This window comes from Nipponia nippon, unplaced genomic scaffold, assembly GCF_047370975.1.
Source record: "Nipponia nippon isolate SJK-2023a ecotype South Korea unplaced genomic scaffold, ASM4737097v1 scaffold_39, whole genome shotgun sequence".
In the NCBI taxonomy this organism is placed as follows: Eukaryota; Metazoa; Chordata; class Aves; order Pelecaniformes; family Threskiornithidae; genus Nipponia; species Nipponia nippon.
This window is the reverse complement of record NW_028262357.1, coordinates 2188719-2201784: the sequence shown is the minus strand read 5'-3', so window position 1 is coordinate 2201784 and position 13066 is coordinate 2188719.

Here is a 13066-nt window from a genome sequence, read left to right as displayed (position 1 = left end):
CCTCAGCCCTGGGTGTTCCCTCTCCTTAGCAATGGCTGAAGGATCCCTCAGCGGTGGGTGTCCCCTCTTATTAGTGATGTACAGTTAAGAAAAGCATTTCTTTCTGTTGAGGCTAGAGGATGATGCAGCTCTTCTCCGGGCAGTAGCCTTGCCTTTCTGCTGCTCCTCAGAGGTGGCGGGAAGCGTGTGGGTGCAGGTCAGTGTATGTACATAATGTACCTGGATCCCAAAAAGCTCTGAACAAGATCCTGCACCAAATGTCCTTAGTCTGCCTTACGCAAGAAGATGCAGGTCTCCATGGTTAAGCAGACAGGCAATGGAAGGTAGGACAGCAGGTCAGTTTTCAAGGGGGAGGGAGGTACCAGAGATGCCTTCCTCGGGAGCTGCACTAGGGCTTGTGCTTTTCAGCATCTTCATAAATTGTCTGAAAATGCACATGAGCAGCGACGGGACAAAATTAGCTGCGACACTAATTTAGGGCGGTGAAGGACTGAAGCTGCCTTGAAGAGTTCCAGGGGGCAATAACGGTGCTGAATGATCAGGCGTATCAGCAGTAGATTATGGTCCATGTTGGTCAATGCAAAGTGATGCACAGGTGGTGTAATCAAGGATGCACGGCACGAGGGTGGGCTTAAATTAGCTAATGCAACTCATAAAAGAGATCAGAGAGTCATGATGATGTCAGCTCACTGCTTGCCAATAAAAAAGTGAAGTAAACATCAGGGATTATCAAGAAAGAAACAATGGACAAAACAAAAAAACCCTGTCCTGCTGTTGTATAAATCTTGAGTGAAACCTCTGCTCATTTGTTGCCCACGGTTTTGTTTCTCCCATCACAGAAGGGTCAGAGTCAGAAACAGCACGTACAGGGTCCCAGGGCTGTTGGAGGGCAGGGGTGGTTTCCACACAAGGTGGAACATGTGCACATGTGGTGCAGAGGGGAATGGGGGAACTCCTTTTCCCAAACATGCAATTTGTGCACACGTGAGAAGATATCAGAGAAGTTAATGGATTCCTTGCTCCTCGGTGCTGCCAGAGTCCCAGCTCTGCACCATGCCCCATGGGCCCCACACCTCTGCTAAACCAGTTTGCCCAGCTGTTTCCCAGCCCAAATCACTGGTCATCCACCTTCCTTTACGAATGTGCTCAGCGTAGCCCATGTGAATACATCTGCATCCACACACTTGCCATCACTGCAAGAGGGCTTCAGACAGGTCAAGCGGTACAGACCTGTGCGGTGCTGGGGGTGGGGCTGGGGCTGGATTTTGTGCCGAGCAGAAGGAACCTCTTCCCAAAAGCTGGCAGCTGGGAACACAAGCCACTGACCCCTGGCAACCTGGCACCGTGGGCTCCTGCCCTCCGCTGTGCCAGAGACGTTCCCTCGCGCCTGGCCTCAATGGAGAGCCCCGTCGCTGGTGGTGACCTGCAGGCAGGATCAGTGCACTCCCAAACCGCGGACTTTATCCCAATTCACCTTGTTCCTTCCAACACCAGATAAACGGAACCATCAGATAAGAAGACATTCATTTATCAAGGCTCAAGGAAACAGGAGTGCGGGGGGAAAACAAACCATAAAACACAATTCCAACGCCCTTTCCTTCTCATGTTCATGTGGTTTATCTTATTAATGGTCTTTATCCTGAATGAAAAGGAAGAAAGCAGCTGGATACGGCAGAAGAAGGACAGGCTCAGTCTATCCCTTTTTCAGGACAAGTCCCACGCGGTTCCCACCTCACACCTGAGTATATCCCTTCTGTTTCCTTCCCCAGAGAGGTGACCCTGTGTTCCCTGCTTCGACTCCGTGCAAATGGAGTAATCGTAGAGCTGTCACCTTTGCTGCCCTGTCTTTCTTAGGTTACATTGTCCTCCCTCTTCATTGCTCTTCAAGGCTGAGCATATCACATCACAGAAGCTGTAATTGCACGTGTCTTCTTTCCACCTATGATCTCTTATACTTTGTCAGCTTTTTTGTAGAGATGATACTTGGCAGCTGGGGACACTGTTAGAACGAAAGGTGACTCCATCATCAGGGCACTTTGTCTGGATGTGCCTTCTGGGAACGCCGGGGCTGTGGATCACAGCCCCATCCCACGAGCCTTGCAGGCCAAGTGGAAGAGCACAGCGTTTGTCCCCCTGTACAAGGTTCACACCAATGCAATATCCTCACCAAAAGGTGTTCCCTGGGCTTCTCTGGTAGACTTATGTCAGAGGAGATCTGGTCAGCTGGATTCAGGCCCCTGTAAGCAGCTCAGGTCTGAGCCCTTCTTTGCTATGAGGTATCTTGAAATGCAGAGCATCAAACCTCTGCTCAGCTCAGCACAGATCCAGCCTGAGGCACAAAGCACCGCCGTACCAGGGAGCTCCTCCGATCCTCAGCAGCACAAGATGCAGTGGGCTGAGCTAGAGTGGATGTACTTCTGGGAACATGGGCTGGTCTTGTTTTAGCTCCAGTGCTGTGGGGAGGGATGACCTCTAAATGCTTGCAAAAGGGTTTATTCTCAGGAAAAAGACATAATTCCCAGGAAAATTAACTCATGCTAAAGAAAAGCTTGGATGTCTAGAAGAACCTTGGGACTCTGGACCTGATTCAAATTTGTACCAGTAATCCTTTCCCACCGGATATACTAATGAATTCCTGAGCTCTTTTGCATCCTTATTGTCTGTTACTTTTAATGTAACAGCAGCGGGCACTAGTTCATCAGTGCTGTTGTTGTGCCTGTTCACAATGTAGAAGTTCCCTCAGTGACTTCCAGACCAAACCATGCTGATCTATGCCATTCACCAAGGTGAACCCCAGACACCAGCACCTGCAGTTTGTATTTCGTTACGGAGATTTGGTTAGAATTGCCTAAATAATAATCTTTCCTTCAAGGTGATGTTAGACTCTGCTTTGCAATTGCAAAAGTTGCATAAAGTGTCTCCTACCAATAGTTTTTGTTTTCATCTCTATAGCTGTACATTCGTTATGCTGGTACCATCGGCGGCCCAAGCCCTCCACAACCACAGTGGATAGCTTATCTCCAGCAAATAACCAACTTGCAGTACCTAAGGGTAGGATGGCAAAGAATATTTCGAGGTGAGAGTGTTAATTAGCTCGTTGCTGTCCCTTGGTTTTCTAGGATAATAGTTCCTAATTTCAGAGTGACCCCAGCACCTGTGTTATGGGGCTCTGGACCCATTCTGGCCAGATCCTGGTCTGCTGTCCTCTGTAACGAAACTGTAGGAAGCTGGCAGCCAGTTGGCCTGGCAGCCCCTGGACCAGGGCCACCCCTGTGGTACGGCAGCTGCCTTGGAGGTATGAATTCTAGCAGCTCTAGCAGGGATGGTTTTAAAGTATACATTTTTGTGTTTCTATATGCAATTATAAAGTATAATATTTACACATCCATTGTTACCTATTGGTAAAAACAAAAAAAAAATCTTGAGTAATGAGAAACTGAATTTTATTTTAAAAGAGATTTGCTTCCAAATCTGAGTTTCAAAACATCAAAACTTCTGGAAACTAGAAAGTCTGACTTCAGGCAACGTCTACATAGGAGCCTCTGGATCCTTGTGTCAGTCTGTTCCAGGTAGGCGAGCAACATCCCCAGGAGCTGCTGGCAAACACTAGGTGTAGCATTGTCCCAGCAGGATAAAAATGTGGAGTCTCGGAGCTGGCAAAGACTTCCAAGAGCACTGAGCTGCGCCACGATCTCGCTCAAGCAGTGAATAAGTCAATCTTCTTAATTACAGCAAACAGAACAAGATTTTACCTATAGCTATGTGCAAATTAGAACTGACAGCACTTGCCTGGGCACTGAGTCTGATCCCTCTTTGTTAAAAGCAACTACGTGGCATCCCTCATGGCTTGATCAAACTCTGTGTGGAAAGCAAGAGTCCTCCTCCTGCCCTGTACTTCCGTGGGCTTAATATAAAACCTCAGTGTTTATGAATCTTCTTTGTTCTTTCCATTAAAATATATTTGTTCCTACGTGAAGGCTGCCCTTTTGGTAGCATTTATTCCCTGATGTATTTATAGGCAGCAACTCTATCCCTTCTCAAACAGTGTTTTGAAAGGTTAGACAGAAGTCTGAAAGATCTTAGCTTATCAGAAAATAAATGCCCTTTCTTCTCCCAATTGCATTAACCCTCTGCACCTCTTCAAGTTTTAATTAACCTTTTATGAATGTACACATGCTAAATTATACATTTAACCTCTATGGAAAATACTTCTGCTACATGTGAATCTGCTCATAGTCAGCACACAATCAGGTGTTTTGCCTGCTCTTCTTTTTCGTTTTCCTGCAGTAGTTTATACCAGTTCTCATTAGCAGCTCAGGAGTACGTGCTCCTCCAGTCTTCACAACCCTGCTGCAACAGCTCGATTTTCAGCTGCAACGGCAGTGTTTCCCAGCTTCACGTCATTGGCACATTCCTGTGCTTTGTGAACGTCCCTAACGACAATATTTATGAAAGTGGGTCCTAAAACCCATTTCAGTGGGTTTCAGCAATATCTTCTTCAGTGTGCAGTGCCTCTTTTCTTGAGGTGACCTATTAATTTTCCCTGTTTTATTGAATCTTCACAGTTCTTATCCTCTTCGTTTTAATTAATACTCACACCTGAAATTACATTAAATAACTTATTGAAATGCTGGTAAACCAACCCAGAACACTTCCTTTGTCCAGAATGCTTCCTTTGTCCAGAGAGGTACTACATTAGTTTGGTACAAAAAAATTTTAGCAAATATGTATTCCATTGTATCCTTCCTCCTGCTTGTTCTATAACTTTCCTTCTTCTAAAGATATTCAGATCCCTTTTCTCCACCGAAAGTGAGGTACATTTACGAGTCTCTTGTGTGGCACCACCTCCAGCTGGACACCAGACCTGCAAGCTGATTGCTGCTTCTTTCAGCTCTCAGGCTGTGAACTCCAAGCCATTTGAATACCTGGATCTCCAAGCTTTATTCTGGATGGGGTGGCCTGTCCTTATACTTGCTTTTTGTTGGGTCTTCTGCTTCCGTTCCTGTGTCTAGTAACACGGAGGCAGATACTCGTTCAGTTGTGGCGTCACACCTAAAGTTTAATTTTTAATCTTTACATATGGGCCATCTTCCCTCTGTTGTTCCCCCAATCCCCTTCAAATACTACTACAGACACTTTTGTGGAGTGTTAGAGTTTCCTCTGTAGAGTCTCAACTGCGAACGATTCTCAGGTCTTCCATGCGCATCTTCACCTCCAAGCCACAGCATCCTATGCTAATCCTCCACTTTTACTACTGTTAGCAGATTCTTTGTTCATTCTCAGTATCACTCACCATAGTTATACAACCACTGAGGGCTGGAGTCGTCTCCTAAGGTATTTTCACATTATTCAGCACGCAAGTTTCAGACGGCTTTTGTAGTAAGTGAACAAAAAAACTCCATGCCACTCTTTACTCCATGCCAAGTCCTCATGCTTCTCAAACCAGGTGACTTCATTAGCTAGTTTCTGTAATTTATTTCTCTAACTGCTGTCCTTGAAATTAAGAATCACGATTGTAAACATTTTTGACCTTCTACTTTACGTAATTAAAATTTTATCACTCAATATAAGGTTATTTTCTGTAATCGGCTTGTATACAATAATTTTCCCACATCCAAGAAACAATGTTAATGACCATCAACTCAGGCTAGTTCCCTGGATGTTTAAATTGAGCAAGCAGTGGCTGGTGCAAGTGGCTTCAAGCCACTAGCAAACTCTGAATTGTGTTGTAGTCACAGGAAATTACCAAGCTACTCCCCCATCTGTTGCCCCAGTGTGAACTGGCATTAGGGAAAGAGAAACTAACGTCTCAATGAATAAGAAATGTGCAGAGTTGAGGATCTTGTTTGCAATTTACAGAAAGTTGTGAAATGCTTCCTGGTAAACATTTCCTCAGAACTGCAAACTTCATAGCCCTAGAAACCAAACACGTTTCACTACTTAGAAGATATTCGGTGCTGTTGAGAGCTACTCAGACAGATCACTGGCATCAGGAGTGACTACGTGGTGTCCTGCATGGTGACTTTTTCTTCCTTAAGAGCTTCTCCAAAAAGGGAAGTGGACTAACGAAGCCTCTGTTGGGGCCGTAAGACCACAAGCCGGATATCTAAAGGAAGGGGAATTCATGGGACACCAAGTTAAAAATAACCGCTTTGAATTCCTATGACAGCATCTTATTGACCTAAAGCGGTTAAAACAAAACAGAAAGTACCTGGGACGGGAGGTAGGATCCCCTCGCGGCAGAACAAGCAGAGGAGTTTGTGGTTATAGACTTACAGCTGTGAAAAGACTCACTAGATCAGTCTGCCTGGCTGTGCATCACCTTCCCCAGTCACCCCGGCACCGAGCCCAGTAGCTTGTGCGTGATTCAATCTTCACTTCTGGGAAACACATGGTTTGACCAGAAACCTTCAAACGACGGAGCTCCAAAATCCTAGGGGGACTCAGGATTTCCCTTAGGAATCTCCTCCAATGGATGTTGAAATGACATGCTTCCTCTCTGTTCTTCATTAGCCTGACCATAACGCTGCGCCGCTGGTTCTCATTCTGCTGTGCTGTTAGTCCAGGATTCTGAACAGTCCCTGTGTATTTTCCCATATCCTACTGGAAGAACCTCTCAATAGCCACCTTGATAAACTAATCAAATGAAACCCTTTCAATTCCTGTCTGGAGGGCATTTTCTCAGCCTTAGAGCAGTCTGGAATTTTTTCCTGTGCCCTGTCCAATTTTCTGTCAGAGTTATTTCAAAGATGTGGACACCAGAACAGGACCCTTTACGTCAGTCACAGCCTCACCAAAACTGCTCATGGAGAAGAATCCCTTCTCTGTTTCCACTTACTGGTCCAAGATCCTTGGCTGGAAAAGCATTAGCTCCTCCTGGCACAGCATCCTGGTAGGAATTCATGCCATTCTGCTTACAGAACTCAAGAGCATTTTCCACCACATGGATTACCAGGAAAAACCCCAATTCCTAAGCCTGCCCTGCTCCCTGCCTGCATGTTTGGCTTTCATGGGCCATGCTTTCAAAGAGATCCAGGCCACTCAGGCCTCACAGTAAATCCCCACTTTACCAGCCTTTGAGAGCAGCTGGGATTTTACCTTGTATAAACCTCCAAAACAGAGATTACCCCCACCTAGAGCCATCCTCCGCAGAACTCCTGACCGCCAGCCCGGCAGGGCGTTTCACAAGGGGAGGGAACTGTTCAGCTCTCAAACATCTGCAGAAGCTGAGTTCGGGAGCTCAGATGCCCTGAGCATCTCCGGTGCTGCTTGTGTGGAAGCCAGCAGACAGAAAATAGGAGGTGACTTTAACCCATAGCAGGCGAGGGTACCTCAGGGTCCAGGGAGAGCCAGCACACTTTTTCATCTCTGTTCTTAATCACCATCCTCTTCAGAGACGAGCTGGCAAAACAGGCTGCAGAAAAGGAAGTCAGATTCACCAATGACACTTGCAGGGTTGTGACACAGGAGAGGAGAGCCAAGAGCGGAGTCAGAAAGCCGCACAGAAATTGCGCAGCTCTGCCGTATGCCAGACAGGCTTCCCCGAGGCAGCGCGCTAGCACATCCCAGCACAGCCCAGCGCTCACCCCCGGGGGGCTCAGCTCCAGCCTGGCACCCATCCTCCCCCTGCCTCAGCGCCAGCTGCAGACGCACAGCCGCAGGACGGAGGCTGCATCTTTCACAGAAGGGCGCTGGAGAGATGCAGCGCACAAAGAAAAGAGATTTTGCTCATGGACACCTGGCTTAATTGCCTGAATGAGGCTTATAAAAAGCTAATGGGTCTTAAGTCCCGTCAGCACATGCTAGCCTTCATCTTCCGCAGCCCGTGCTGGGGGGCCAGACCTCCTGCATGCAGTGGCAAGTAGCAGGAGAGCAGACAGGCAGTGACCTCAGAAGGGATTTGCAGCCAGAGCTCCCACTGGCAAGACACGTTGCAACGCGATGGTTACTGGGTGAAGCCCACACCCATGACTGCTGCACAATAGTGCAAACATAAAAGAGCTATAGATCAAACAAGGCAAACGGCTCTGCCCAGCCCAGTGGAGCTGCTGAGGCGCAGCGTGTCCCCATCACAATGGGATGAAATTTCATTCATCTTGCCAGATTCAGGGGTGACAAGAAGGGGGAGGTGAGCCTGCTCATCACAACCACAACACGTTGCTTTCTACCATGCAAACCAGCGTGGGCACCACGGGTCTGCCCTGTGCGACATCTGTGGCCAGTGTCCGTGGACATATCAGCTGGAAACAAAATCACCCTGGAGAAGGGCTGAGAAAGCGCTCCCGCTAGGCAGCACGCACAGGGCCAGCCTTGTCTCCTGGGAAGGCTCTGTAATATTGCTGGGTGACAAATGCCGCTGTGAGGGGTTTTCACAGAGTCTAACTTCCTAGAACACAAGCAGTATAGCCAAAAAATGGTCTCTTGGGCTGAAAGGACCAGCGCCCTGCTTTGCAAACACCGTACCCTTGCTCGCCTCCTCTTCAGACCGTTTCAGGCTTTATAAACGCCAGGCCAGACCTGGCCAAGGCTCTATGGCAGCCTGGGAAAGATCCCAGACGTTCCTGTCTTCTGCGGTTTCTGTCTGCTGCTAACTTTGTGCGCATGGCAATGCTTCGCCTCTCACCTGAAGGGATGCAGCTCTTTAGGAGGCTTTGGACCAGAGCGGCCTGCGCAAACCAGCTCCCCCAGCCTGAAGCTGCGGCTGACGTCTGCTGGGAGCAGAGCGGGCAGCCCGGCAGCTCTGGGGTGAAGCCCTTGGGGAGCCGGCAGGACTGCACAGCCAGACCATGTCTGCATCAGTTCCATGACACTGGGGCACTGTTTTAATTTAAAATGGATTAGGCTTTGTTTTCTTTTTCGCAAAATAACATTGCATGCATTGTTGGGCGATAAAACCCACAGATAACTATGCCAGCAGGGTGTTGGGGTGGACGTGATCAGTAGCACAGTACGAGCTGAGGTGGCGAAGAGCCGGGGTGGGGGGGAAGCCTATAGAAATGTGCTGCTGCTAGCAATGACAGCAGCTCCCGGGGAGGCCCTTGCACAACCTCTGAGGAGTAGCTCCTTCCTGAAAGAGGGCGGAGGGGCCCGACACCCAGAACTTGGATGACAACTGGAGCAGGACATGGGTGCAAGGCAGCAGGGACACTTGTGAGCCAGCTACGCCTTGTGTCACTCCTACTCACAGCCATGCGACGGTGATGGCACTGACGACTTCTGGGAGGACACCGGGAAGAGGAGGTGAGGATGTCTCAATTCACCACAGCATATATTAGTAAATTGCTGTTTTTCCCAAGCTGGTTCTGCCCTTCCCTGCCTGCCCTCCTCCTGATTTTCCTGGGCTTAAGCTCTGCGTTTAGTGCTGGCATACAAGGGAAGCACTACCCGACCAAGGTGCTCTGGCAAAGTCATTTTGTTTCCCAGGTTTCTTGGCAGCACCTTGATATCACATGCACCAGGTTCCTTCCCGACCCTAATCCGTGCCTTTTGGCTGGCAGCAGCGCAAGGCAGAAGGGACGTTATTCAACAGCGCTGACCCTCAGCTGCTGGAAGCACTCCCTGAGCACAGGGGCTTTGGGGTGTCCCAGGGCCACATGGCTCAGTCTGGGGACACCTACCTATACCCCACCATCATGTTAGAGACCAGCCAGTGTTTCTGCCTCCTGCAGAATCAGAAGACTCCCTAACAAATCCTCCTACAGCCTCATTAGTTCACCACACCAGCGCTGTCAACCAAGCTGGCCCTTGCAGGTCTCTGACCCAGTTGTGCCTGGATCTCCTCTTCAGTCACGTTGACTCCTGGCACATGTGATGTCTGAGGAAGCCAATGCTGCCAGCAAAATGCAGTAAGAGTGCTCCCACAATGCTTATATAGCAGCTGGGGACCTGACCCCATACAGCTCTCTGCACAGTATTCTCCAGTACTTTCTTACCTGAAACTCTTCATAACCTCTCATGGCTTTTTTTAGCATCAGTTTTGCTGCCGATGTGCTCCAGACCAGGCATCCCTTGCTTCAAATGCTAACAGAAGGCACCGGGCTCCCCTGGGATGCTTCATCACTGCTAGAGTGACTGCATCTCCATGTGGGCAAGGACAGCAGGAGCTCCTGTGGACGTGGTGCAGGTTGGGGCTCAAAGCATGCTGCAACATACTGTGGTAAGTGTAACCAGTGCTGCTGCCCCAGGTAGCAACTCAAGATGGAGGGAATTGGGGGCAGCATGAGAAAACCCACAGACCCACACGACACCAGTGTCCATTTGCCCTGACCTGCCAGGCCAGTGGAAAAGCCCAAAACAGCAAGACCGCAGGTCTGTGCAGGCACTGTAGCAACGTGCTCCCAGGAGAGAGACGTGCATGGGTGGTATCGGCAGGCAGCCGCAGCTGGTAGGAACAGCTGCCCAGGGGAGCAGAAGCAGGGCAGATGCTTTGCACAGTGCAGATAGGAGCAACCAGTTCCCACTGCTGCTCAAGTGATGCCAGGACAGCCCAGAGCCACAAAGGTGGGAGACTGTCCCTGTGTCGGGAGGTGGCCCGGGGCACTTGGCATAGGCTGCTGCACCACCAAAGCCTCAGGTGGGCAGTCTGAGAAGACAGAAGACTGAGCTGGCATTAGTCACCTGTTAGCAGCAAAGCCGACGTGCACCCTGGGTCCTCCTGAGCCCTGGGAGGAGGCCTTGCATGATGTGGTGAGGACTGCATGAAAGCCTTCCCTTGGGCCATCTGAGAGGTCTGGCCAGGTGATCCTGTGGTCTCGTATGGGCTTAATACACCATGAATTGACAAGTCCTTTCCTGGTGGCAATTTAAATAGACTTTCTTGTTACGCAGAGACTCTTCTCTAAGCAGGTATAATTACAGCAGGAATGCAGAGAGTACAGTTCTAGTTCCATCAGATGCTGGTAATTCCCTCCTGCCACAATCAGTCTTCCAGCATTTTATTTGTCTGACACATCAGATCCCATTTTCTTAGAGGGGAAAAGAGTTAGCAAAACACTTAGCAATAACAAATTAAGTGTCATTAAGTCAGGCAATCACAGAGCTGAGACGTAATGCCCTAATTTATCTAGCCCTCCCTGCAGAAGAGCTCCTCTGTGCTATATCCATCTGTTCTTGCTGACAGGCATTATGCGTATCCGAGACTTGAGAGTAATTCAGACCCTTTGCATTTGATCTGGACTGACATTGTCCCTTCCAAGAAGCTCCAGACCTTTCAGCTCCTACCAGGGCGGCAGAGATAGGACTCTGCCAAGGCAAAGCTCATGCTACAAATTCAAACCTAAAGGTAGTCCCCAGCTGCCAAAGAAAAACCCTCTGCAAAGAGTAGATTCTCCTCTCCTACTAAAGTCCAACTGGATCAACCATCTCCTTTGGCAGCAGTCCCTACAGAAAGGGATAAGGTTTACACAAAGGGGGCAAAGGAAGAACAATGAGTCTGTTTTGGACTGGGGAGAGGCAGGGAGGGACTCATTCAAGTGCTGGTTGTTCTTGCACACAGTATAACGAACCAGGGTCAACACAGTGAGAAGTTAAAATTGAACAGAGATGTTAATCACTGAAAATTAGAAAGAACATGGAACTACATGACTGTTTTACATATATGTGTATATATATGAGAAGAGGAAGTAGAAAACATCTGTAAAACACATCACACTGAGTTTGGCCAGTGCAGCCAGAATGCACCAGGTGTTAAGTGCAAAACCTGGACATCTGCAAAGTCATTTGCACATGCTGCAGAGAAACCTAGGCCATTTATTATTAAACTGCACACCAGCCTCTTTCTGAAACTGTATCCTCTATGGAGGATAAAAATCTGTCAGAGAAAAACTGAAGTTAGCAAACTCCAGCAAAACAACAAGGAAACCCCATCCCAGAGCAAGGACTCCCAGGCCCCTGTGAGCCGTCTGTCGGCAGGGCAGCCCTGGAGGCACTGATCTCCTTGCTCTGTTGCCCAGCACCAGGCTAATGCCTGGGACAGCTGTGGGGCCTATCGAGCCCTCAGCCCAGCAGAGACCCAGCCCCGGCCTCTCGCTCTTGCTGCAGCAGAACCACGAGGGGATAACAGGATCAAAAGAGCAGTAACGAGCTCTGGGAACTTGTCAGACAAATGTGTTTTTAACTGAATCCCAAATGAGCCACTGAAGGGGAGCATTAGTGCTGTCACATGGAGCACATGATTTTGGAATTCATTAAGCCTTTCAAGCAGTGCTAGCACCGCCGTCCCCTGTCCCAGCCGTTAGCCATGTGGCTGAAAAGCAGCCAAGTTTCCTACACCCCAGGACCGGAGGAATGGCTTGTGTTTGCAGCAGATCACAGGAGCTACAGAGCTAGAGGATGCATGCACTAGACAGGCTGATTGCACCGGTCTTGAGAAAAAATGGCACCTCTTCTTGGAGCCCGTGGCATAAACATGCCACTCCCCATGTCTTATGAGGCTTCTTTGGAGAAATCAGATGCTTTGAGAGAAGCTTCCTTTCTTCTTTCTCTGATTCAGGTTACAGAGGAATGAAAAATCTAGTTATGGAGAAGCGGAACTGGCAGTCCTGCATCTAGTTACCAAGAACCAGAATAGAAGGACCTCAGTTTGGATGAAACCAGAAAAGAACTGCAATTGAAACCTAAAAGCAAACGTTACAGAATGTTGCTGGCTATGGCACTGGGTCATGTTTTACAGCACTATCTCAAATACAAAGTCCCCTCCGAAACTCCAACTCTCCCTTGTTTGAGGACTGTTTGTAGATTAACCATGCTGTAGGTGTGAAGACACAGAAGTGGCTCCGTTCATAGCCAAGACACAGTAAACATCTTCATCATTTGCTTTCCAGGCTAAAAAAAGTTCAGGTGCTTTTTCAGAAGGGCTGAAGCAAGTATCTGTGCAATTCCATCTCAAAACGCTGGGGACTGTGCACCAAGACGCTTGTGCAGCTCTGTGCAGAGGCCACGCGGTGCCCCATGCTCCAGGCCCAAGGCAGCAGCATGGTACAGAGCTGGCTTGGAGCCGGAGCTCTGCTAATACCCATGCTAACACCGCCCCCCCCCCCCCCCCGCTGTAACATTGAGGTTAGGCAGC